We start from the raw sequence: 25,357 nt of genomic DNA, 5'->3' as shown, positions 1-25,357 counted from the left end.
GAGTATAGGTACATTCTTATCAGAGTTCTGGTCTACACGCCCAACTCCTTAGTTCCATCCTCGACTCACGGGACAGAAGACCATATTTTAGCCTGTTTTGCAGTATTTAATTGTCTTCAATTATTAAACTTGGCACTCATGGTGTTCTTTCTTTGCACCTTAACACAAGATGATTCAGCTTTGCATGTTCACTATTCTTCAAGGATAGATAACCAGTTCTTGGCTACTTCATCCTTTGAAAACAGGCCAGACAGCTCTTCCAGGCCTTTCCATGTTCTTAGCGTCATGTTGCTGTGACACAGCTTTACGATCCTTCTTTCTTCGTGGGTCTGAGCTTACTAAATACGTGACATCGATTTCCAGAATTCTATATAATGGCAGCACCACCTGTAGTCTATTCACTACACATAGCTAGTCTTTAAGATCACTTAGTCTACTCTCGTTGCTGCCTCTGTACAGTTATAAAATGGCTTACATTTTCTACAGTGCTCTTCACATGTGCCATCTTCATTCCGCATATGAAAGTTCACTAATTCTTTATTTCGTCAACTGATTCCATAAAGTCTATACATCATCTTCTTCAGCCACTCTTCTCAGTGCATTACGCTCTGTAAGTGATTTCAATCTGGCACACATCCAAGTCACTCCCAGCATGTAGTGCACAAATGAAACCCATATTTATTTTATCTATACGTTCAATACAATATTCTGAATGATATACCACTCATATCACACCCTTCTCCTGAGACCATCCACCTCCCACCCCCAGGGCACAATGAACCAGGAATCAGGCTAGTTTTGCAAAGGTAAATATTTATTTATGTATTTAGAGTTCAAATCACAATAAATTTTAATAGGTAACAACAATCACCAATGGGGTGACAGAACACTAAATAAAGTCTTTAATGCACTAGGAGTCAAATAATGAACACAAAAACAAATGCAGCACAGAAAAGAATACTGTTGTGTTGGTTTGGAACAGAAAGCACTATGGTTAGAGGTTCCACCTGCAACACCCCTCAACCCACCAATAGGCAATTTAAATAGATGTGAGGAGAGAGCAGGTATTCAGGAATAACACAAATCAAACAGAATATGACTCCCACTTTCCCCGTTTTAACACAAGAGAAGAACAGAGTTGACTTTTCAACTGTCAGCATGGCTTTGAAATTGTCTTTGAAATTGACTGAGCAAAAACACCAAATGTGGTCAAAAATACTTAAATCATGATGAATTCCTATGGGAGCCACTTTGAACAGATGCACACAATCACAAGCAATGATTTAGTTAAAAGAATACATTTGAAATCTCAAAGTCAAAGTAGGAAATAATTTAAAGCTATTTCACACATGCAGCATTTTTCAGAATGTCAAATTGCAGCAAACCTTTCCTTGTGCGACTTTCGCTATAACAGGCCAATCGCACTGTTTTGCATTGCAGATTACTATGGATAGCTGAGGATGTTAGGTACAAGTAGGAGTTGAAATTGTGCTTCTATCATAAAAACTGAGGGAGTAATAGATGTTTTAGAAAGAGTTGTTTTTGCAAAATAGGCGCGAGAATGGAAAACAGGAATCTGGGTTTAAAACTGACAGATAAGTTTTCTTATACTATGTTAAGGATAACAAAAAAGAGAATACCACACCAATGCCACACAGGACTCAGTCATGCACAGCCGCTCATAACCATTCATGTGTGATACTGTAGTTTCTGTTTGGTTTGGAAATTATTTTTCTTAATCAAATCAATAAGAAGTTACGGTTTAGTAACATAGATGAGAGAAAGGTCAGCGCAAGGATAGTTCTAGCAATATTATGGTTCTGAATTAAAGATGGGATGCGTTTGAGATTTGGATCATAAAAGGAAGGTCTATTATGGGTCACTGTTCTTCCTATTAATACTTACAGAATAAGTTATTAAATTTGACCGTCAGTTCTGGTCATGGATTGGGTCTGTCAAGGAAGGACAGCACATCAGGCGCAGGACTGGATCAGCTAGGCTGGTCACCAGATTTGCACAGGATCTGCCCTTCTTGTTGTCACGACCTTCGCCCAAAACCCCCTCTGGCAAACCCAATGGCCAGGTGGAGTCAGGGCTCAGGCCTCTAGAGCCTGGCACCCTCTTCAAAAGCCCTCATGGGGCCAGTCCTGGCACCTATGGCGCCAGGCTCATACACCATGAACAACAATGTGCTTGGGAACTACTTTCTTGTATTGTCAGCCAACATGGAGGCATCCACATAGCTTGGTTCCCTAAGAACCAAGCTATGCGGTCTAGTGTTTTGGGTCTGGCAGGCCTGGAACGACTTTCCCTGGTACTACTTTACCTGGGCTATATAAACTACACCCTGACTGCAGAACATGCTTCGTGTTACTTTGCAGCTTGCAAGGTGATGCTCACCGTGTCCAGCTATTCCCTCGAACCTCGGAAAAGCAGAACATGCAAGGAGACAAAAGGAACATCATTAGCAGCAGCATCTTACCTGCAGTCTTCATCTTTAAACACCCGCAGCTACTGAGAACAGCTTCCTCGAATCTGCACGCCTCCCGGACAGAACGACCTGAAAGAGGAAGATAGAGGCAACATTAAAGAAAGCAGTAGAAACATTTACAAATTACGAACTGCTCAAAAGGCTTACCTGGCTGGTCGCCTCTCGGCTGGCAGCATTCCAGACATTCCACTCGCGCTGAAGAACACCGCGACCTACAAGGAAGGAAAACACAGGTTAGCAAAGGCAAGACTTTGCAGCATTGCGCATAGCGCTTACTTACCGCATCATAGCGCTCTTAATGCGCCATCATTTACCAGCGGGGCTCAACCAAGCCAGTTCGCCACACTGAAGCTCTGCATACCTAAGGGAGAAAAAAGAGACATTTTAAACAAAGAAAGGCATGCGGGATAGCAACAAAACTAAAGAACAGCAATAAGACCTACCTGAAAAATATCAAACGGGCTGGTGTCAGTGAAGTAACTGGACCGCACTTGCCCATGAAAGACAACGCGCCCCTGCAAAGAAGGCAGGACGGAGAGCACGCCTAATTCTACCACAAGGCAGAACATTCCCCGCAGACCACATCAGGGCATAGCTGAGAAGCATACCAGCGAGTAACCCGGCTGGGTGGTGTCCCTGTGGATACAAGGTGAGCGTAACACTTGTTTCTGGGTATTTCAAATCAGCTGGATAGCGAGTTCACCAGGCAAGCCTTGTGTTAGCAAGCCAGATAGTTTCAGGAAACTGGTTCAGAAGCCCTTCCCACACCGCAGTGCTCCACTGGGTTGTGAGAATAGGTTTGAGGATTTAGGCCTTGCTGAAAATCAATAGTTCTCTACTGCTTGGCAAGGTTCTGGGCATCTGCATCTGGAAGGATGTTAAAGCTGGATGTTGAATGCTGGAACAAAGAGCTTCAACGGAATCAGGAAAGTGAGTGAATCAGTGAGTCCCTATGTGTTGTCAGCTGTCTCTATTTATCCTTTCAAATGACATCACAAACGGGGTGTATGGGCAGGCTTAGCTAAGCTTGCCCCTGTGAACTGGGATTGCATCAGGACCTCATCTCTGCCTTGCATCTGATTGATTGGATCAAAGACTATTGATTTCACATTTATGGTTTAGCTTTACAGTCCTTAGAAGCCTCCCCTCAGCCACTAGTGTCAAAATCGGATTTTATCCTAAATACATATTTCTACATTGGTCACCTCTACTCAAATCACACACAAAGATTCCATATTTTATGTAACATCTGTTCATCAAAAACCCTCAGCTGTGAGATCTTCACGTTTCTACAGTATTTTGTCCTGTTCGCCATAAACACATTTTCCAAATTGTCTGCAAATTTTCAAAAATGTATGTGTTTAACATAGGGATGTGTGTGTAAATTTTCACAATTCTAGTATTAATACAGTTCACATAAAAATACATATGTTGCCATTCCTGTCCAGAATATGTTACACAGTTCTACCGCCTCTTAAAACGTGAGCCAAAAATTAGATTAACAACTCTGCCCTTTTTATATTTTTCACCAAGTTTCACCACTTTGGTGAAGCACAAGTTATGAGTCTCTCAAAATGGTTCATTGTTCATTCTTAAAGGCACATGGCCTGCCCCTTTGTCTCTCCCTGTAGTCAAGGAGTAGCCCCCTCCTTTGGGGAATTCCTCCCAGGAGCAGTTTAGGAGCATTTCACACATCCATTTCCTGGGCTAGAGGGTCTGCCATTGTTCATTCTGTTTTGGTAAACAAATTCTGGCCTAACCCACAATTATCATCTATCAGTGAGTTTCTGCTGAGAGGATTTCCCTGTATTCCTTTTGGCAACAATCCTTTTATGTTTGCTAATCTGGCAGATTTTTAGTTTAGATGCTTTGAAGTTTCATCAGGAGCTCATCTGACAGCTGTCATTTACAGGTAGCACACAGATTTTGACAGGAGCTGTCAGTTTACAGACAATCCAGTTTGTCAGAGGAAATATTTTGCTCTTTACACTTAAAGACTCTGTATCTTCACCATGCTTCCTTAGATTACATGAATTTTAGTGGCAAGCAAGATTTTGAATGTTGAGTAGTGTTGTGTATAGGCATTTTGGAGTTTTTAGCAACAAAGCAACTGTCATTTATAGGCACATTTTGGAGTTTCATTTCCAAAATGCTGCTTCTCTCTCTGCACTCTGTTTGCTGGTCCTGGAGCCCACCGGCACATTTTCTGCTGTAGGTGCTCTATCCCACCATATATGCACCATGGGTGGAAGGTTGTGCATCCATCTTTTTGTGCATTTGAACACGGGGTTTTGGAGGTTTTTGGTTCACACAAGGGTTTTGCCGCCATTGTTGATGTTTCTTGCACCATAACTATCAGAGTGATGCCGCATAAGATAGCAGAGTGGGTCCCCCCCTCCAGACTTGGTTTTGACCTCCCGTCAAGGGGAAGTCAGGAGATTGAGATGTTCTTTTCTGTCTACGTGGAGAAATTCAGTTGCTTCTCCTGTCTGTGATTGAGGCGACACGCTCTCCTTGCTGGTTCTGGCTGGGAGTATGGAGCGACGCTCTGGGCTCCTTGGGTTCTTCCTCCCAGTCCCCGAGTAGTCCTCCTTAGTGATTCTTGGGATTATTCTTAGTTCAATGCTAGACAATAGAACATAGCATGGTTGTGGAAATCATCCCAGTACTGTGTCCACACATCTTCTGGGGATGTCAGGAGTGGGAAAGACACTTGCATTCCTTAACAATTGGCAATATTCCCCATCTATTCTTCAATGATCCTTTGCTCATTTTCTTAGGTACAATCAATGAAGATGTAATACATTTTCTAGGTGTCTGGAATTTCCCCCTCTGGGTTTCCGGTAAACCCTTCTATCTGCCACAAAGTATGCCTGGGGTGGCAACTTTTTAGTTGGTTTATGTGGACGCACTTGTCTTCCCCTTCTGTCAAACTGCCCTTGGGTATGCGAATTCTATAGGCGACCGGTAAGATTCTGTCCACAATTTCAAAAGGACCCCGCCAGGTTGATAGGAATTTGCACTCTTTGGCTTGGTTCCTTTGGAAATTGAACAAGTAGACACAGTCTCCTACTTGATATTTCTTTTTAGTGGTCATAGTGGGTCTTCATACTGTCTGCAGATTTTTCTAGATTCCGCTGAGCATAGGGAAAAGCATGTTGTAGGTGTTTTCTCAGATTCTCAACATACTCATGAGTTGTGGAGGCATTTATCAAGGTGTGCTCTTGGGTTCTGTAGAGCAGATGCTGGAGTAGCACCATCCTTCGTCCAGTCATCAGCTCAAATGGAGACATTGTTTTTGCAGAAAAAGGGGTAGATCTAATAGCCATCAGGACAAGGGGTAATCGAATGTCCCAACTTGGCCCAGAATCTGCCACAAACATTTTTATTATGCTCACAATAGTTTTATTGTACCTCCCAACTCCACCACTAGAGGATTGCTGGTAGGCAATGTGCAGTTTCCTTTTTACCCCCAAGTATCTCCCACATCTTTGTCATCACTTCGCTGGTAAAGTGGCTACCTCGGTCTGACTCAATCCTTTGGGGTAGTCCAAAACGTGAGAAGATGTGATTGATCATCAGTGCAGCTGCTCTGCCTTGCAATTTGAGGGTGGGAGACATTCCACCCATTTAGTAAACAAGCATGTTACTGTCAACATGTACTTGTTCCCCCTAGAGGAATGAATCACGGTGCCAATAAAATCGACTTGTAAATCTGACCAAGACAGTGTCATCCCCCTCTTCTGGAGGGGAGCACAGTGTGTGAGGGATGTTGTCTGAAATTGTGCACACACAAGACACCCCTTCAAGTATTGGTCGAGGTCCTGCCCCATGTGTGGCCATTATGCTACCTCTCGCAAGATTTCCAATTTCATATGAAACCCCTGATGACCAGCTGTGTCCGCATAATGGGCGTGACTTAGCATCAGGCTTCGGAATGAGGAAGGGAACACCCACTGGTCATGGCCAGATATGAATCTCCTCACCAATAAAACCGTCTTGGATTCAGAACATTTTAGAACATTTCATCAACACTTTGAGGTCCTCTTTCCAAATGTAATCGGTATCCGTCAGGGGAAAGTTCTCAGGGTCCTCAATGTGTTGATAAAACTTACCAATTATTGGATCCCCTTTTTGAGCTGTAATCAAATCTGCATCTGGGGTCTCCTGACCCCATTGTGTAGTTTAGAGTTCATTGTGAGCATTTGTCTGTGACCTAGTGATAGCAGTGACCTGGTTTTCCCCCAACAGGGACTCGATCTCAAGTTGCTCCCCTTGGATGGCTCCGGTTTTGGCCAGCTGGTCAGCTAGGTCATTTCCAGTTTTGTCTGGTCCCTCTACTTTAGAAAGACCCTTGATCTTTTTCCAGTAGATGGTTATCCCATTCGAGGTGACCAGATCATCAATATTTTGTAATAATTTTCTGTGTTTTAATGGTTTATTATTAGCACATAGCATGCCTCTGGTTTTCCAATTACCCAGGTACTCCATGAACCCGTTTTTTCTTGGGTACAATCATGCAAGTCAGACAGACCTTGCGCGAGGGGACTCTTCTTGGTTTGGCCATATCTGATCTCACCAGGAAAGCCTTGCATTGACAGAATCCAGGAAGTCATTCGGGAATTACTCACATTTCCTGTCCTGTCCAGATCCTGTCACTTTGAAGATATTGCAGAGGCTAGTGTGGAGTCTCCACTATGATGTGTTTCCCCTGGATAAACGGGCGGTAATTCTTCAATGCCCACACTGTTGCCAGGAGTGCCTTCTCACAATCGTTGAATTTTTCCTCCAACGAGGATAAAGTCTTACTTGCATAGGAGATTACTATATTGACCTTGTCATGCTTTTGATATAATACTGCAGTCAAGCATGTATTTGAGAACCTGGTCTCCAAGAAGAACTTCTTGTTTTGACAGGGTAAGCTAGGCAAGGCGCTTGTGAGAGGCTTCTTTTGAGTTGTCTTATTGCCTCGGCTTGTTCTAGACCCCACTCCCACTTGACCTGCCCTTCAATAGATGGATCAGGGGTCTCATGATCTCTACGTAATCCTCCATAAACATTCTACTGTAATTAGTCAGTCCATGGAAGCTCCTTAGTTCCCGCAGAGTTGTGGGGTCTTTTAGTTTCTGGAGTGCTTCTATTTTCTTTTCCTGGGGACAGAGACCCTCAGGAGTTATCTCATGCCCCAAGAAATTGACACAGGTCCTGCACTATTGTGCCTTTTGGAAGGAGAGTTTTGCTCCGGCAGCCCTCAACTGTGTCAGTCCATAACATATCTCTGCTATGTGTTCCTCCAATAGTGTCATTCCATAACAGATCTCTGCTATGTGTTCCTCCACAGTTGAGCTTTTGATTAGAACATCATCTACATAGGCCAGGTAACCCCTTTCACCCAAGTCGGGCATGGCCTTATGCAGAAAGATGCTAAATTCATTGCCAGAGTTGATGAATCCTAAAGGAGTCCAGGTCCAAGTGTACTGCTGCCCCCGAAGGTAAAGGCCAGCTTGTATTGGTCCTCCCTACTGACAGGTACAGTCCAGTACCCATTGGACAGGTCAATGGCCATGTATACCTTTGACTACTGGATCTGGGCCAGCCCTTGGTCAATGTAGGGAAGAGGCCATCTTGGAAGTATGGACCCGTTTGTTGAGCTGCCTTAGGTCAGCACAGAGTCTGCACTGGCCATTTGGTTTCAAAATCCCCAGCTCCAGATTATTGAAGGTGCTGTGGACTGGACAAATTATCCCACGGGACTCTAGGTTCTTAATTAGTTCATTAAGGGACTCCATTGATGCGAGAGGCAAGCGATATTGCTTCACAAACACTGGACTCATGCCAGGGTCCATGGGAATTGTTTTTGTGTGGATTTCGGCATGACCACAGTCATATGAGTCCACCGCAAAGAGATCTTGAAAGACTGAGAAAACTTGTTTCAATTTTTACTTTTGCTCCAGAGTCTCACAGGCATCAGCTAGGTTGACTCTCTCTTCAACCATCTGACTGAATCCCGGAAAGACTTTTGGTTTGGCTATCTGAACGGACTCCTCCAGCTGGGTGGAGAAGTCCCTGGTCAAAATACTGACTTAGGGCCTCATTACGATTTTGGCGACAGCCGGATACGGGTTCCCAGAATGGAGAATTACCGGGCTATTCCGAGTTCGGAGAGCCCGGTAATTCCTCCCTCCAGGAACCCGGGCCCGTACCTTCCCCATTCCCATTTCAGCCCCCATAGGGCTGAATGGGAATGACGGAGGGAGAAAACAACGGGACGATTACGAGTGGCCGGTTGTTTGCTCCCTCTTCCCCTCGCGGGACACGGTAAGCATGCCTGGTTACCTGGTCCCGAAAGGGGAGCTTGTAATGAGGTGGAACGGGTTTAACGGGTCCGCCTACTTTAGCAGGTCCCGTTAACCCGTTTCGCCTCACTTGTAATGAGGCCCTTAGACTGATGGCTTCAGGTGGGGAAGGCAGTCCTGGTGGACTTGAAAGATCACCTCATCCCTCCTTAAGTCACAGGTCACATCTTCCTTACCATAAGGGCAGGAAGAGTACACCAGGAAATTCCCCCCATGCTGGGTGAAGATCCTGTCTGGTGTTGTGTCATTGTCGCTATCACTGTCGAAACAGTAATTGGAGATTGTCCTCCCAGTTCGTTACCTAAATCTATGGAAAAATGTCAGTCATCAACCACCATTCCAATAATGTTGCCTGCACCCAGAGTGATACTCCGAAGGTCGCTGTTATACACCTCTATTGGAATGGTGTTGTGTTCTGTATTGAGTAGTGGTGTTGGAAATGGGCATTAAGGTGAACACAGGCATCAGGATTTTTCAGTTTCTTTCCTCTTTAAATTTTTACTTCAATTGAGAATTATCGGGTCCGTTCTGAGATGGTGACTTCCTCTCCGATCTGAATTTCAACTGCATATGGCAGCACTTGAGCTGACCGAAATGCTTTCTCTGGGTCATCAAAGTCCATGGGATTACCCACTAATCGGGACCAGGCTTTGAAGTTTATTAGGTCCAAACTAATGGCAAAGCAAATGAGAATGTCGATGCCTAAATAAAATGCAGCAGGGGCATCTCAGACGACCCAACAATTATGGACTATGCTCTTGTTGACTATTGAAATTTGGAGCATGCACCTGCTAGGCAGGAGATGTTTGGAATTGCTTGTTTCCAGGTCCATTTCCCATTTGTCTATCAATTTAAATGTGGGAATGGCTGGATCCTTTGGGAGTTTTCGGAACATGGCTTCGCTGATAAAGCTCTTACCGTTGTTCACGCACACTCGGGTGAGAACAGAGCCCTTCCCCTCATTGTGGGAATGCCACTTAAGACTGGAAGGAAGGTTGATTTTCAGAAATAGAGAGGACTTCCCATCACCAGTTTGTTGTCCTACTGCAATTACTGTCACATCAGGGATTTGGTTGTTTTGGAAATGGAATTCAATTTGGTCAGGTTTTTGTTCAACCATGTGGCATGTGCCATTTAAACTAACATGGTTGGTGACACTATGTTTTAGTTGTATTGGTCGGTTAGTCTGGGTCCAGAGGACCTTGTTTACACAATTTATTAGGGGAGACAATCTAGTAAACATGGTGTGCCCTCTGGAGTCACAACTATGACTTGGTGCTTCACCTTGTGTCACCCAATTTTAATGTCTAAATCCGCAGTCTCCTCGACAGGAATCTCCTTCCCATCGAAGTTCTGAAGTTGTCCAGGAAGAGGGGTGAGAGGGATTTGGTATTTCTCTCCCCTTCCCGAATCAGCTGATGAAAGGACCTTTTTGACAGAAGGGTGGCTTGGGATCCAGTGTCCACCAGTGCCAACAATGTTCATTGCCCCTGTATTTGGACTGGGGCATAAAATCTTCCCTCCTTTTCCTCAAGGGGGCTAAGATAATGCACACTTTTGGCCAATTGGTGGGTTAATTTCTTTGCTCTGGATTCTGACAGAGGGGTTATTTGGGCAGGATTTTGTTTGGGATCTTTGGAACCTGTAAGAAAAAGGTGACAGTTGGATATGGGGGGAGTTTTGGGTCCCCTGGTTCGTATTCTGGGCTGCTCCCACCCCCTTTTTGGAGGCAGTCACCAGAATTGGTTTGAACAGGGTGATTTTCTTGCTGGTCATTCTGGGTCTAAATGATGGGCGGTTTTAACTCGTTCCCCACATCTACCCAGTGTTGATCAGGATCTCTTGGGACCCATTTTTCTTTGGGAGGAGTTCCCCCATCCTGAAGGAGAAGATCCTTTCTCCAGAATCCTCTGAGGACCCCTCTCCTTCAAATTGGAAGATTCAAACCTCCTCCACAAAATCGGTCTTTTTTTTTTTCTCTTACCTGCTCTGTGTTCTTTAGGTTGCAGACTTTCGGGGGCAGGAGATACTGTTTCCGGTTCCTGGGTTTCCAGGGGCTTTTCACAAGTGGGGAAGGAAGCTTCCTATAAGGATTTACATCCCCTTTCCCCCTGTGCCTCCTCCCTGGGTACCGGTGGGTTGTTGGGGTTCTCTCCCCGCCATTGCTCTGGAGTACCAGATCCCCGATTTGAGGAGTTCTGGGCCACCATATTCACCTGAGGGTTCTGCTGAGCCCTCAACATGCGACCCAGATCCTGTGCCAAGTTCTGGACCTGGCGCTCCAGTTGGCACACCCGCTCGGGCTGGTACGGGGTCCTCTGGTCTACTCTGGGTTGATCACAGGAAGGGTAACTGTACCTTCTCCCATAATACCCTTGGTTGGGATAGTTTTGGTTGCCCTCCACCCTTGGCCTCCCCTCTCCCGGATTGGGCTTTCTGGGCTCAGGAAAGTGGGGAAAGAAAGAAGGGTTGTTTTGAGGGTAGGTGTTTGGCGGGTACTGGGAAAAGAAACTCAACCCGGCATTTGGGGGATTACTGCACTTCTGGGGAAAGTGAGGATGGAAGTTTCCTGGGTTGGTGGCTGCCTGGTTGGATCCCGCTCCATGGGGCTGGGGGAGTCCACACATAGCCCAGGATGGGTATGTTGCCCTTCTAACTGGGGCTGATGTAGTCAGGGGAGTTAGGGGTCCCATTTGTGGGGTTACCTCCCTGACTCCATGTTTGGGTTGGCCCGAGGGCCTTCTGGGTCTTTGATTAGTAGGATTTGGCGCAGGAATGTTTTTAGGCCCCCTCATCTCCAGATCTAAAATGGGGGCAACCTTCATCCCCACCACCTTAGCAGCAGCAGGGGTGTTGGTTGGTTTGGGGTTTTTATAGGCAATTTTATTTTCTACTGGTTTCTGCACTTTGTAAATGCGAGTTGCTTGTTCAATGACCCAGTCTAGTGATCTTTTCTCATGAAAGTCCCTCACCAGCTGGGTCATAATGTATTTAGTTAGTGCATGAAGTAAGGTATTGATGAATTCCCTACTGTCTGTGCGCACCCTCCTGGTGGTCTGTGTAAAGGCACGTTTCAGCTCTTGGACTAATTCTTGTGCAGCCTGGTCTTCCCCACATTGCAGATTGTAGGCCGCCTTGCGGGCCCCTTGAGGGTTTCTGTTTATTGAGAAATGCTTTAAGATGGCCGCCCTATAGGTGGTTCTGATCATCCAGCCCCGCAAAGAAGCTTGAGTATTCAGGGGAAAATGTCCACTTGGCATACTGAATACAACTTTGGCTGTCCTTCAAAGGTGGAAAGTCTCCATCATTTGCTCATACAATTCGAGGTGCGCCCAAACTGAGTATTTGGCATTTTTATGGTAGGGCGTTATGATACTCCTTATAGCCTTGATTTGCTTTAGGGGATCTTTCAGTAGGGCCCTCTTAATTTGTTGCCCTTTTTAGGTTTGGTCACCCTTGTCCACTCCTCCTCTGACTCAGAGGCACTGATACATGAGGAGGCTGTCTGATCCTCTAGGTTTTCCCTGATTCTGCGGGCTTGCGAATGGTTGGCAGAATGTGGGGGCCTAGTCTCTTGAGACCTGTGGTGCTCAGAAGAGTCTTCTGACTCTTCCTTGATCCCAGTATTGGCCCTCCCCTCCCCCCACTGACCCAGCTGGGAAGAGGTTTTTAAGATGCTTTTTGTGGGCCTAGTTTCATGGAATTCCCCACCAAATTTGACTGACTGATCCCTTGGTAGGTGATATTTCTGAGGATCCAGTTCTATGATTCTCCCCCTCACTGAAATCTCCCTGATCAGAGAGGCTGCCCCTAATATTTGGGAACCTGTACATAGATGCCCGCCCATCTATTTCTTGGAGGCACTGATCTGTCAGTCCAATATCTCCCATTGTGTTGAAGTCTACCATCCCTGTGGCTCTTGGTTCACATGAGCCAGTGGACATGAGGGTGGCAGAGTCCATGGAACTGAAGGGATTAAAGTCCCTGATGCCAGGGGTCCTGAGGTTATGCTCAGGAGTTTCTCTTTCCCATCTACCCTCATCTCTTTCAGCCCCTATTCCCTGATAACATGCCAAAATCTGACCCTTTTGCTCCTCTATTAAGGCCTTCCTGGTCTTCTTGCATGGCTATCTGTTTGTGGAGCCTGTCATTCTTTTCACTGAGAGCCTCATTGTCTCTCGCTCTGTACTTCCTGCCTGGTTTGAGAATAACGAGCACATTTTTACTGCAGGAGACTCACCTCCTGAGTTTGGTCCTTATCAGTCTGATTATTCTTTGCCAAAGCATCGTCCACCCGCCTGATGTGCTCTAACAGCTTTTCATAATCAGTTTTGATTTCTCAAAACTCCGGAAGGGCCAGCTTTCTTTCCTCCAACTTGGTTTTTAAATGGCTGACTTCCTGGCTTAAGGCCTCCCTCTCCTTACATAGAGTGCCCCTGTGTGCAGCCAGGTCGTCCCTCTGCTTTTTAAGTGCACAAGCTTTCTGGCACTCCTCATCAAACTCTGCTTGGGATTCTAGGTCTTTAATAATTAATTTATTATTTTCCTCTTTTAATTTATCTATGTGGTCTTGTAAGACAAGTAACTGTCCTGCACAGACTCTGTTAAAATGTAATTGCTGCTCCAGCTTTTGTTGACTCTGTTGTAGAGAGTCCAACCTTTCCTGACACTCTTTTTGCATGTCTGTATCTGGGTATCTTGCTCTGCATTATTTTGCTGTAAGAAAGCCAGATCCTCTTGGAGGTTGGTGACATACTGCCTAGTATAAGTCTCTAAAAATTGTTCATTGTTCATTCTTAACAGCAAATGGCCTGCCCATTTGTCTCTCCCTATAGTCTAGGAGTAGCCACCTCCTTTGGGGAATTCCTTCCAGGAGCAGTTTACAAGCCTTTCACACATCCGTTTCCTGGGCTGGAGGGTCTGCCATTGTTCATTCTCTTTTTGTAGACAAAAGTCTGGCCTAACCCACAATTATCATCTACCAGTGAGTTTCTGCTGAGAGGATTTCCCTCCCCTTGAGAGAAACCTGTTTTTCCACTCATTGCCGCTCAGCCAGGCTAATTTATTCTTCATTTCTGAAAGTCAGCAGAAACCAAACTTGTTGCATCAAACATAAATACATTACTTTCTTAGCTTTACATCTGTGGGATCAAAGGCACAACTAAGATCTGTATTCCTTTTGGCAACAATCCTTTTGTTTTTGCTAATCCGGCAGACTTTTAGTTTAGATACTTTGAAGTTTCATCAGGAGCTCATCTGACAGCTGTCATTTACGGTTAGCCCAGTGTACTACACACAGATTTTGACAGGAGCTGTCAGTTTACAGACAATCCAGTTTGTCAGAGGAAATGTTTGGCTCTTTACACTTTAAGACTTTGTATCTTCGCCATGCTTCCTTAGATTACATGAATTTTAGTGCCAAGTATGATTGTGAATGTTGAGAAGTGTTGTGTATAGGCATTTTGGAGTTTTTAGCAACAAAGCAACTGTCATATATAAGCACATTTTGGCGTTTCATTTGCAAAACGCTGCTTCTCTCTCTGCACTCTGTTTGCTGGTCCTGGAGCCCACTGGCACATTTTCTGCTGTGCGTGCTCTATCCCACCATATATGCACCATGGGTGGTGGGTTGTGCATCCATCTTTTCACGCATTTAAACATGCGGTTTTGGAGATTTTTGGCACACACAAGGGTTTTGCCACCATTTTTGCTGTTTCTGAGTGATGCCGCATAAGAGCAGAGTGGGTCAATACATCCCACAGCTCGCTTCTTGTGATGTCACTAGCTTTTCTTCCATTAATTTTCATATTCCTTCAGGGCACTCCTCCAGGAGATTGTCATCTCTACGGGGATACAGCATATAGGGTTTTCTCAATGGATACCTATTCTTGGAGGCTCTCCTTGGAATAGGCACAATCACTGGTGCTGTGCATGTTGTGATTTCTGGTTCCCAGCATATAGGATAGAGGGAGGCGGGACTTCCTACAGAGGCATTCAGCTGCTCCTCTACATAATCATTTCACCCACATTAGAAAGAGGAGTGAAGTAGATAAATGCATACCTGACTCAAGCAATTTCTGGTAGGTATCACAATGAAGACTTGCAAATTTACCACCCAACTGAGACTACTCTTTGTAATCGCACGTGGAGTTACTTAATGCAGACTCAGGCATTTACTACACAGTGACAAGACAGATGTGTCAAGCCACGCCTCAGAAAAAGGTTTTTAAAAAAAAGACAGCTGAGGGCACTTCTGATACAATTTATGTCAATTCTAAAAACTGTTTTACAAAATAAAAACATTTCAGGCATGTCAAGCATGTCAAGCCACTCCCCATGAACAAACTAAAAAGATTAAGCCACTTCTGAGCCACTTCTGACACCGCTGTTCAAACTATTAAGCACTGTAAAAGTGCAATAAGTAATAATAATGATCTCTAGACTGTCCACATACGGTTCAATGTCTTAAAATCACGGCAAAAAAGGCTGTGATTACAAAATATCGTGGCAGAAATGCTGTGGTTTTTTGCGCCACAATCATGTAAAGGATTCGGGGGACACCCCCGCAACCTCTGGACCAATTATACCATTTAAGGGGAGCAGGGGACACCCCTGCAACCTCTGCTCCTCTTAAATGGCATAATGAAGTACACCTTTACCGGGTCAAAGCATAGCATTTTTGCTGCAACTTCTTTTTTTTACCACCGACATTTTTGCCTCGATTCTATTACCTGATACCCCACATACATGTACGCCAATCATATATCTTACCACTGCTCCACCACACCGAGCTCCAAAATGCTTACAAACCAAGCTCTTCAAAATTTCACAATGCCGCAGCGGCATCACAGGGGTGCCAGGATCACCTGGCTCCTCAACTCACCAGGCCACACAGGTTACAGAGTTGTCACAAGACAAGAACCAAAGCCGGATGAAGTTCAGGCTTGTGAGGCTAAGCTGAAGGATTGATACAGAGAAGCTAGGGAGCAGCAGCAGCAATGGCAAACTAACGAACTAGCATGTTAGAGAAAAAAAACATTAACGTCAAGCCAAATATGGAGACAAGAAGTGCAGGGGAGAGGGAGAAGTGCACCCAGTGCAACAGTGTCCTGGTTTAAGTGCACGGAAGGCAGGCCCCCCAAGGGGAAAAAACTCCAGAAGTGCAAGGAAGGCCAGTTGGCAGTGCAGGAGGGTCGACGGCAAGTGCTAGGGACTGGACGGGGGGAGGCAGGTGTCCTATATGAAACAGATGAGCATCAGCAGCCAGTAAACATAACTGAGCAGGAGGAAGGGAAGGATAACAGACGGAAGCCCGAGAGAAAAGGAGGAGGGGCAAGGTTAGTAGGGGAGAGGCAGAGAGAAGGAATAGGAGAAAAGGAAGGTGTTGAGGAGCTTCCGGAACTTAAGGCGGTCCAGCACAAGGTGGAGGGTGGCAGGGAGGCCATTCCAGAGGTAGGCACCTGCAGAGGTAAGAGATCTACCACCAAGTATCTGCTTGGAGAAGCAACTCACTCGCAGAGAATTGGAAGTAGACAAGCAGAGGGCTCTGGAAGTAGGGAATTTAGGAAGAGAGCATTGTAGATAGTACGGGCCCCAGATAGCCTTGTGGTCGATACAGGGGGTCTTGAACTTGACCCATGCAGCCGTGGGGGAGGAAGTGGAGGGATGTCAGAGCTGGAGAGATGCAGTCCCTGGGCTTGAGGCCAAGGATAAGTCTTGTGGTCCTGTTTTGGATGCGTTGCAGAGGGTAGAGTTAGGAAGATTGAGAAATGGGCTGTTGCAATAATCAAGCCTAGAGAGAAACCAGGGCTCTGGAGATGGTGAGCTTCTGGGGGAAGGTGAGAAAAGGTAGAGTACCTGTGAGGAGGTGCAGTTGGAAATGGGACTTTTTGGAGGTATCCATGATGTGTGGATAAGAGGACAGAGTGGAGTCGAAGATGATTCCAAGGTTTTTTTCTCACAAGAGTGTGAGGGCACAGGGCGAAGGGAGGCTGGCCTGAGTGAAAGGGGAAAAGTGGAAGCAGGAGTGCCAATGAGAAGGACAGTCAGGGATGAGCGAGGAGGAGGAGGCCGAGGGTAGCCGAAAAGAGAACTGTGTGTCATCCACAGAACACTGAAAGGTAGAGGAAAAGGTAGGGATCAGGCCGGCCAAGGGGGCCAGATAGACATTGAAAAACCAGGGCAAGAGTATATATCCCTGTGGAACACCACATGTTGAGAGTTTGATAGAGGAGAGGAGGGACCCAAGTTCATCCTGGGAAGGTTGGTCCAAGAGAAAAGAGAATATCCATGCCAGAGGATGATTTGTGATGCCCAGGGAGATCAGGATGTTTGGTTCAAGTGTCAAAAGCAGAAGAAAGTTCGAGGTCGAGGAGGATGAGGACAGAGGAAGAGTTAGAGTCAAGGTTATTTTGTTGCTGTATTTGTAAGTATTCTCTGAAACTTTGTTTTGTTTTGTTCTTTTTTTTGTTTGCTCGCTTCTTTTTTCCTTTATGTTTGTAGAGCTTTCCTGCAAACTTGTTTTTTTTCTTACTTGTTAAAACAATATCACAATAAATAACATTACACAATATATATTTTTGCGTTTTCAAGTGCCCCATCATGTCCACTTGCAGCTCCTTCAAAAAATGCAATGACCCTGATTCATGAGCCTAAATTCATCAATTAAGACAGAGGATTGAACATTTTAAATGCTCAGTCGGTATCAAACGTTAGGTTTATATCGCAAATGAAGGCTATATATAAAAAAATGGACACAAAGTGGAATTTGTAAAATATGCTTTTTGAAAGTTAGCAACATTTAACTTGTGATCTCTTAATTATTACAAGACCATAATGGAAGGAGAAAATAGTAATGGCAGCGTCTAGGGAGAAGAGTTAGATATAGGACAAACAGTGGTGTAGTGTATCCATCTTTAGGGTATATAGTAACCCAAAAAGTACAGTCCATTTTTGCTTAATGAAACAACCTACATCAGGCTACCTGCCCACTCCATCTTTGCCTAATAGAACAAATCTCTCTATCTCTGCCTAAGAGTAGAGACCATATTTTCTTAAGAGTGTGTGCTATGTTTCCTTAACATTACCGTCCATCTTTGCTTACCATTGCAGCCTACCTTTGCTTAGCAGCACATTTGGTAAAACACAAAACAGCTTTCCCAAAATGGCAGCTTAGTTTTGCTGAACATTATGGCTGACCTTGCCTTATCAGTGTAGTTGATCTTTGCTTAACAGGACCATCCATCTTTGCCTAACATTGCATTTCATATTTGCATAGCTGTAGACCGCATCTATGCATGATGGACCAGACCATATGTTACTTATATAAAAGCCTGCCTTTGCTTTAGAGTTCAGTGCCTCTCTGCTTTTCAATACAGTCCATCATTGGAGGTGAACAGTCCACCTTTTCTTAACATTGCAAATCAATGTGGCTTAACAGTGCAGCATATATGTGCTTAACAGTACAGTCGATCTGTGTCTAACAGTACAGCCCACCTATGTTTTTTATTACAGTCTAGCCCTAGTATTGGCCACCTTTATTGTGACAATAAGCCCCAAGATTGCGGGCCATTACCGACGAAGGTAATGCCCCCGGGGTCCATAGTTACTGGCCAGAGCATAGCGAGGGCTTTAACGAAGGCCCCGCGGGCATTACCGTAGGCGGTAATGGCCCGTAGTCGAGGGGCTTATTGCCATTAGTACCACAGCCCGTTAGACCGAGGAACTAAAAGCATTTTTTCTGTACCAAAACGCTCCTGCGTTTCGCAACATAAAAAACAAGAAAGGTAAAAAAATGGCCACCAGGGAAGTGAAAATTGATTCTGTTTTCCCTTTCCATGGCGGCCATTAAAAAGATAGGGAAAAAAGTAAACAAATAAAATGGCTGCCATGGGAAAGGAGAAGGGACTACATGTAGTCCCTTCTCCCTTTCTATAATGGCCTATCGCAGATCGAGAAGTGTTCCCAGCGCTTCCGCTCTCGAAGTGGAAAAAAAAAGAAGTTAAGTGGGGGTGAGAGGGTGGGAAGGGAATTCGGTGGGGGTGGTGTGGGGAAGAATACTTACCTGGTTCCCCAGCGAGGGGAGATGGCAGCCGCCAGCTGTGAGGAGGCTCAGGGCAGCAGGATTACCATTTGGTAAAGCCCACATTCTGAGCCTCCCCATTGGCTGTGAGGCTGCCACACCCTCCTCGCCGGGTACTTGTTACAGTAGTGTACATCGTGCTTCTAAAGCAGAACCCACATATGTTTTACAGGACTGTCCACAATTGCATAAATGTGTAGACCAACGTGCACTCTTTTGGGCATTATTGCTTCTTATAGTGTTTATCTAGGTGTCAAGTAAGTCACCCAGTAAATGTCCTTATTGTTGGAGATGGGAAGACCCTGCTTAGCGATGGGACTGTTCTACATGTCCTTATGTATATTCATTAATTATTTATTGGGATTTAGAACATTAACAGCTCTATGTCTGATATCATGTATTTCTTTAAATCTGTTTCTTGAAATCCATAGTTTGTTCTGTTTTGTTCATTTTGCTTTTCCAATGTTTACATGCTAAGTTAAAAAAGTGCCACAAAACCTACTTAGAGGCTCTGCTTCCCATTACACTCCCGTCTTCCTATATCTTCTCTTTTCTTATTAAATATATTCATGATCAGATTTCCATTGTAAAACAAAACTTCTTGAAATATAATTTCCTGGTTCCTCTTTTGACCTTATGTGTCCGAGTTCTCACTAACTTTGGGGCAGTGTCCCAACCTCAATAAGGTACCTTTAAAATAAAACTGACCCTCATGAATTCGGTAAAATAAGCAAGCACTGGCAATGTCAACAGTTTGGACTGTTGTGTGGGCATGGCATCGGCATTTGCCAAACATTGCTATAATGGTACTAACTGGCCATGAATGGAAGCAGCTGAAAATGGTGCAAATACCTAGGCATATAATAACAGTGCCTGAAATTACTAAAGGGGAAACCATTTGCAAATCTGTATTGGTCCAACACTGCACGGGGCAATCCATAACAAACTCTTAGGTCATATCCCTTCTACACAGGGCCACAAGCAACCCCCAAACATGTATCAGCCTCTTTGGGCATCTTCAGTGAGGTGTTGTTCGGGGCTCTAGGGATCAGAAGACACAGAACCCACTTCTGGCCCTACCCATGCAATTTATGGAGACATAGCAGAACTCAAAGCTGGTGGTTAGAAAACTTTTAAATATTCATAACTACTGTCAATTTGATCAGTGCAGTGATGAGAACAGATGTTCATTCATCAGCAAGGCTTTTTCAGAAGGGCAAAGGCCTTCCACTTGATCCCAGTATTATTATATAATAAAAGGCCAGATGTATGTTTGTCTGAAGACGTCAAGGGCCTGCTTCACCTGTTACCACCACTAGAGGGAGCTGTTGCCTTACGCATGCAATAATAAGACTTAAAGTTGCGCAGTCGAGACTGCCCCCTTCACCTGTTATCACCACTAGACAGAGCTGTTGTTTTACGCATACAATAATAAGACTTCAAATTCATCTTCCAGGTGAACAAAATGTATATTTCAACAATGATAGGATACAATTAACTGGTGAAAAGGCCCAAGACAGGAATACCTCTTTAACAGCATACTTCAAGTTTCATTTATTTATTTATTTAAATATTTGTTGAGTGCAAACTAAGGCCCAAAGGTGTCTAGGAGCTGGGGTAGGCAGTACATCAAGAAAGACAGCTACAGGTAAGAAGTAGAGCCAAATTGGCAGATCAAAACAAATATGTTTTCAGTGCCCTACAAAAAGGAATATAGTCCTCAATGGCTGTTAGCGAGGGGGATGGTGAATTCCACAGTCTGGGAGCCAAAACTGAGAACGGCCACCCCTCTCTCCGAGACGACTGATACCTTGTTATTTTTAGAAGCAGCTGTGATTCAGAGCGCAACTGCCTGTTTGGACAGTAGTGTTCGATCTTCTTCTTGAGGTATTCTGCACCTGTATTATGCACAGCCCGGCGAGTAACGAGGAGCATCTTAAACTCTATACTTGCCGCCACCGGGAGCCAGTGGAGACGGTGCAGGAGATCTATAGACAAAGCCATCCAAGGTGTATTAGTGCCAGTCTGTCTGCTGAGTTCTGAAGAATCTGCATCTGCTGAATTTGGTACTTTGGTTGACCCAAGTGACCCAATTATGGTAGAGGTAACCACCATAGTATGGCATGCAGGGGGAGCATGGGGAGAATTGTCCTCAAAATGTTGAGCTTCCTAAACCCTGCACCACAAATTGCTGAGATCTGTACTTCTTGTGAGCCATTTGGGAGTAGCTTCACCCAAAGGCTTTTCACAGGCAACTGGACAGGGGCCCATAGAATCAGGCCGGTATGGGCCGTTCCAGAGGTTATAAGCCCTTTGTGAGCAAAACACCAGAACCTCTGTTTTGTTGCCGTTCAATTTTAACCAGTTTGCTGCCATCCATTTACTGATTTTATCCAGACGGTCCCAATGTTTTCCAGGGGGATCAGTCTGAGGGGAGTTCAGCCGAAACACTAGCTGCGTGTCATCGGCATAGGTATAAAAAAGGACTCCACACACAGTTATAAGATTGGCAAGAAGGTGAACATACAGATTAAAAAGAAGGTGGGAGAGGGCAGAGCTCTGCGGGACACCACACGTCAGACCCAGAGTGGGCGATTGGCAGCCCTGAAAAGAAATGGTCTGAGAACGCTCCTCAAGGAATCACCCAAACTAGGCCAGCAGGGGTCCTGCCAATCCCACTTGCTCCAGCCGGGTTAACAGAGTATAATGTTCCATTGTATTGAAAGTCCTGGAGAGATCAAGGAGAATAAGAACTTCTGAATCTCCACAGTCCAGTAGAAGAGCTAGATCATCCAGTAATGATATGATAACAGACTCAGTGCCCATAGTGGGACAAAAAACAGACTTAAATGGATGTAGACAGTAGTTGTCTTCCAGAAATCTCGAGTGCCACGGAGTGATCACTGCCTCATCAGTTTCATGATAGCAGGAAGAAGAGAGATGGGATGATAATTGCCATCTCCTGGGGATCTAAATTAGCTTTTTAAAGAGGGGCAACAACAGCATACTTCAAAGAACCAGGAAGAATCCCTGTCAGTCCACCTTAAGAAGAGAGCCACCTTAAGGGAAGAGAACGCAAGCCAGAAGGCACGGGAGGAGGTGAGAAAGAGGAGGGGCCAGTAGAGCCCTGGACACTTCGCCTGTAAAGGGAAATAAAGAAAGTCGGAGATTTCCTTGTCTCTGTGTGTTCCTGGGGATTGGCGTGTGGGGCCCTTGAGGTGTGGGACCTCACAGAAGGGAGGCCATCCAGGATGCAACACCGCCACAGGCAAGTTCGAATCCTGCAGCAGGGCTGACTTCGACCTTCATCCTTGAAGGGGCGATAGACTGAGTTCCATTAAAATAGTTAAATAAAACCCTTGACTACAGTGCTTAGAAGTGGGAGGAACCTGGCATGAAGATCTACATTAAAACCCAATGGTATTATGTCCCTTTGCAAGCACTCCTGGGAGAGTTGTGGCTGGACATGTGTGGAGATGTGTGGATAAACCCAAAGATCAGGCACCGTGTCAGGCCCCCTTTAGGAGAACCGAGTTTGACTTGTGACTCGTCTAAAAGTAGATTTTAGCAACGCATCCAAACAATGTTCCATGATGATTTTGACAGATGTGTGCCCTGGCTGCCACAGAAGCAGTGAGAAGGTCACCATGCCCTGTGACCTCAAAGGTCACACGGTCCAGCTCGCATTTCACGGAGGGACAGTGCGGGTCGTCGTTTCTCATGCCTTTTGCACATCACAGTAAATGCATGGCAGTTCATGCATGCCAAGATGCACATAGGGTAGTCTTCTGCAACTGCACTGGCCTGGGTCATTAAGATTTGCACTGGGGCAATTGGGGAGATGCACTTGAGCATCTTCACAAAACCTAAAATCGGAGCTAATCTGGGGGTATCTGGCATAGCATGGAGATGCACACATGCAAACCCGATTCACACACAGTTTACCCGAGACCCTCTCAGAAATGCTCAAGGCATCTCTGATTCACACATTCTAACGCACCTAGATACCTCAGGGTTTGGAGCGCTTTATAAATAAATAAACAAACAAACATTGAAGCTAATCTGAGGGTCTCTAGTATAGCTTGGAGATGCACACATGCAAACCCGATTCACTATGGGGGTCGCTGGCATAGCTTGGAAATGCACACATGCAAACCCGATTCACACAGAGTTTACCCGAGACCCTCTCAGAAATGCTCAAGGCATCTCTGATTCACACATTCTAACGCACCTAGATACCTCAGGGTTTTACAGCGCTTCATAAATAAATAAACAAACAAACATTGAAGCTAATCGGAGGGTCTCTGGTATAGCTTGGAGATGCACACATGCAAACCCGATTCACACAGATTTTACTAGGGACCCTCTCAGAAAAGCTCCAGGCATCTCCAGATTTGCTCCAGTTTGAATCTATCTGAATCTGGTATAAAGTAGCCGGTGCAAATTTGATATGTGCACCGGCACATTTACATTTGCCCCAGTGCAAATCTTTTTAAATTAGGCTATCACTCTCATACTTCCAAGCATTAGGAGTAGTGCACAACATCCGGAACTAGGCCTCAATGCAGTGAACTGGTTGTGCAGCATTACCTGAGAATTCCAGGAACTCTCTGAGATGGTTTCCCTCTGTGAATAGTGAGGAGACCCGTGTGGCCTATGGGATCAGGGGCAGATGGTGGCATTCTCTCTGTCAAGGAAGTCTTCAAATGCAACAGAATTTAATTCCTTTGATGATCATTAAGTGACAAGATATGGTTGGTGTTGATGCTGGAAATCAAAGCCTTACATAGTGTATTCCATGGGAAAAGGACAGGAATCTTCATGAGGAGGATAGCTCAGGGCAACGTGCTTGCTCCTGGAAGCAAGATGACACGGAGAAACATAGGTTCGATCCCCGGGTCCGCGCTTGTTATAAATAACTTGTCATATCATGATCCTGCAAAAGGGTTCATCTGAACTTTTCATCCTCAGGCTTCGCAACGAGTCTCAAAGTGTGAAACACTTGTGCACCTGTGTTTGAACTGACGAGATACTCAATCATGGCAAAAGCAATAGGTTGGACCTTAGTAAGGGACATGAAAAGTGGGTCTGAGCGGAGTGAGCGAAAGACAGGCTCAGATGGAAATGAGTAGACCAGAGCGAGAGAACGAGTGGGTGAGGGTCAAGAAAACGAGGTGTGGTGAGGAGAAGAGGGGTAAGGAGGTGAAAGGGAAAGAGGGCAGTGAGGAGTCAGAAAGAGTGGGTGAGGATAAAGGGAAAAGGGTGGTGAAGGAAAGTGGGGCGTAGAGTTGCAAGCCTAAGAGTACATCTGACGATTGAGTGAAAGTGACGCTGAGGGGAAATGAGTAGTGAGGAGTAAGGAAAAGAGTTGATGAGGATCGAGGAAAAGAGGGCTGGTGAGAGTAAGAGTGCTTTGGCGGTGCGGGGGAGAAGTAATGGGGAGTGAGAGAAAGAGTGGGCGATGATCAAGGGAAAGGGGTTGTTAAGGACAGAGGGGCGTAGGTGGTGCAGGGAAAGAGTCTATGAGGAGGGTGTGAAAGAGGGGCACAGAGTGGAACGGGTAGTGAGGAGTGAGGGAAAGACTGGGTGAGTGAGGAATGAGGAAAAGAGAGGTGGTGAGGGAACGAGGTTGAGGAGGTGCAAGGGAAAGTGCGGATTGAGAGAAAGTGTGGATGGGGATCAAGGGAAAAGGGGTGGAGAATGAAAGGGGGACACGGAGGTGCAATGGAAAGATGGTCTATACGAATCGAGTGAAAGGGTCTTCGTAGGGAAACGGGTAGTGAGAAGTGAGGTAAAGTGTGGCTGAGGCTCGAGGCAATAGTGGTGGTGAGGGAAAGAGGAGTAAGAAGATGGACGGGAAAGTGTGATAATGAGTAGTGGAGCATAAGGGAAACGAAACAGTGAAAGACTGGAGTTCTCCGGGAGCTAGAACTCCAGTGCTGGTGAACGGGCATGGAGGGGGGCAGTGGGAGAATACAGTTACCTCTAAAACTTTCCTCAAAGTGCTTTAGTAGAATTAAAAAAGAAAAGAAAGTCAGCAACTTCTGCCCGCAGGCACCATTTGAAATTGAGACGGTCTGCCCCAGGGGTGGGATAGCTCAAGTGAGTTCATGTTAACTTTGGATATCTCATCTGAGTGGAACTGTCGTGTCAAATCTTAGAAGGGTGTCTACTGGATCCAGTTTTCGTTGTTGGAGACGTTCGACTATAGGAGCCATAATCTAAAACGCTTGAACTCCCAGGCTTGAAAGTGTGTCATTTAATTTTCTTATGTGATTCTCAGTTAACCATTTGCTCCCTTCATTTTAAGGATTGCTGTCCCTGCAATTGACACAATGACGGATCCTTTACTACAAGACACTGTCATGACACTTTATCCACCACCAGGCAAGGGTGTCACCAGGTCAGACTGCACACGAACATCTTGCC

General features: G+C 45.3%; 1 protein-coding gene across 1 annotated transcript in view; it reads left to right on the top strand.

The window, feature by feature from the left end:
* Positions 1-25,357, top strand: part of GADL1 (glutamate decarboxylase like 1) — a 689,547-nt gene that overhangs the window by 241,105 nt on the left and 423,085 nt on the right. The window lies entirely within an intron of this gene.

This window comes from Ambystoma mexicanum, chromosome 2q (genome assembly GCF_040938575.1).
Source record: "Ambystoma mexicanum isolate Mex_15411 chromosome 2q, UKY_AmexF1_1, whole genome shotgun sequence".
In the NCBI taxonomy this organism is placed as follows: Eukaryota; Metazoa; Chordata; class Amphibia; order Caudata; family Ambystomatidae; genus Ambystoma; species Ambystoma mexicanum.
This window is presented reverse-complemented; position numbering and strand designations above follow the sequence as displayed.